The sequence below is a fragment of the Penaeus japonicus genome, unplaced genomic scaffold (assembly GCF_977035675.1).
Source record: "Penaeus japonicus unplaced genomic scaffold, GWHDUDI00000001_assembly GWHDUDI00000024, whole genome shotgun sequence".
Classification (NCBI taxonomy): Eukaryota; Metazoa; Arthropoda; class Malacostraca; order Decapoda; family Penaeidae; genus Penaeus; species Penaeus japonicus.
This window is the reverse complement of record NW_028234426.1, coordinates 19,555,891-19,558,390: the sequence shown is the minus strand read 5'-3', so window position 1 is coordinate 19,558,390 and position 2,500 is coordinate 19,555,891. Positions and strand designations below refer to the sequence as shown.

At 29.0% G+C, this 2,500-nt stretch overlaps 1 protein-coding gene across 8 annotated transcripts in view; it reads left to right on the top strand.

Annotated features, from left to right (window-relative positions):
* Window positions 1-2,500, top strand: part of LOC122259686 (E3 ubiquitin-protein ligase LRSAM1) — a 14,409-nt gene that overhangs the window by 708 nt on the left and 11,201 nt on the right. The gene's annotated exons all lie outside the window — the stretch shown is intronic.

The following is a 2,500-nucleotide window of genomic DNA, read 5'->3' as shown; positions in this document are numbered from 1 at the left end:
TACTATAGACCTCAGTCGCAATGGAATTATTGGTGGGAGGACAAGATCCAATAAAATATGTGGTTATCTTGCTTCAGATGTTAAGAATAAATATGGAAGGGAGGATCACAAGTAAAAATTATATAATAGGATATAGCTTACATAATCTCTATACTATGTGTGTATTCATAATGTTTCAAAGTACAGAGAAAAAGATTAAACAGGAAACTACATGACTAGTGTCACTGAGAACACAGTGAATTCCCAAATTTATAATGCATATTATCTGGATCATAGCAAGCTTACTGGAATGGGTTTCCTGTTCTTTATTGGTGATATAATACCATTAATGAATGATAAATGATTATATATTTTGGAAAGCTCAAAACCTGATGACAAAACCATTACATTAATATGATCATAAAAATCAAACTGGATAATGTTATGAAGAAAAATGCCCTCACATTGTAGTGGTCCTCATGGAATTCAATACTGACCGCCCTGCCCATCAGCACATGCCAGAGATACATGACAGAAAGTTTCCTTTCAGTACTTGTGTTACTGGCATCTACAGTTTTATTAGTAGTTCAATTGAAATGAAAAAAATGAATCTTAATTACTTTAGTGTATCACAAATGAAATGTATGGAATGGGTTCTAAGGTTATTCAGATTCACTGCAGTTATATTTAAAATTCTCATGGTTTGATTAGTTGGAAGTTAGTCTTGAATCTTTTAATTTTTTACTGATACAGAGACCTGTTTTGACAGTATTTATTTTGCATGTTAAAATCTGTAGAAGTGTAAAGAGTTTGATTCAGTCATTGAAAATATTGCAGAATATTTAGATAATAAATTGTCATCGTAATCCCGAGCTTATTGTGTGCACAATCACCATTATCCGTATATTTTTTTTCCAAATCGTGATAATGATTATTGTTGTTCATTATGTATTACCATTATTATTATCATCATGATTATCATCATTATGATGACATTATTATGATCTTTATTTTCATCCTTGTTATCATTATCATAATTGATCCTATTACAATTCTAATGAATTTTCACAATAATCTGTATTTAGATGTGTCTATATGGGGTCTAGAGAAGGTGTCTGCATAATAGATTCCATATGTACATGAATAGAGGAGGGTGAGAGGATTCCACAGGGACCAGATTTTAGGAAATTTAACATCATTAATATTTTTGTGTCTTTAGTTATTTTTTTAAATTGAAATTAATTATTTTTAATTTTTTTAAAATATCTTTTTTCTTTTTTATTATGACATTATGTTTATTAAGAGTGGTACTGATATTGATATTGTTGTCATTGTTATTACTGATATTATTGATGTGATTATGATATTGATAATTGCTTTTACTGTTGCTGTTTTTGTTATTGTCATCATTGTAACTATGATTATGATTATCATAATGATTGTCATTAAAAGTATCATTATGATGATAAAAATGATAATGGTAATTATTTTTATTATTGTTATTATTGTTATTATTGATATCATGATTATCATTATTGTTATTATCATTATTATTATCATTATTCTTATTCTTATTCTTATTATTGTTGTTGTTGTTATTGTTTTTATTATTGTTGTTGTTATTATTGTTATTATTATTATTATTATATTATTATTATTATTATCATCATTATTATTATTGTTATTATTGTTGTTGATATTATTATTATTATCATTATTATTATTATTGTCCTTGTTACTCTTCTTGTTATCGTTGTTATTATCATCGTTTTAATTAGTGTTATCATCAGTCATCAATCATCCTCATCCTTATCAACATCAACATCAACATCAACATCAACATCAACATCAACATCAACATCATCACCATCACCATCACCATCACCATCACCATCACCATCACCATCACCATCACCATCACCATTTACTATTGTTGTTACTGTTGATATTACTGTTATTGTTATAGTGATAATGATGATGATCAGTAATGGAACCTGTTAGAATCATAAATAAAAAAAATGTTTTTATGTAAAAGATTGGGAATTGCCATACTATGAAGATAGTTGCAAACTGGAGCAATGAAAGGCATTTATTCACATCTAACTATAACTTTTGATGTGCATATCTTTGAGAACCCCAGAGCAATAACTCCTATTATTACTCACCATTATTACAATTATCCCTGACAGTAGCAGATGAAAACCAACTGATATCCAAAGCACATCCCAATAATGGTGCCCCTCACCTCTGCCTCTAATGTTCCCAGAGCTATTTCTTTGGTGCCTCCCTTGTCATTCCATTAGTACCCCATCAGCAATTTTAATAGTTTCCCTTCAGCCTTCTAGTGATGCTCCTATAGGGCAATTCAGATTGGCAAATAACAATATGGGATACATTCTTTAGAGCCTGATGCAAGTTAGTTTGGTGAAATAATGTAAAGCGCATATAGAAATTTGCACTACCAATATGCCTTTTTTTTAACAAAAATTGAATTCTCTGTAATTTGTTAACTACAAGTAAG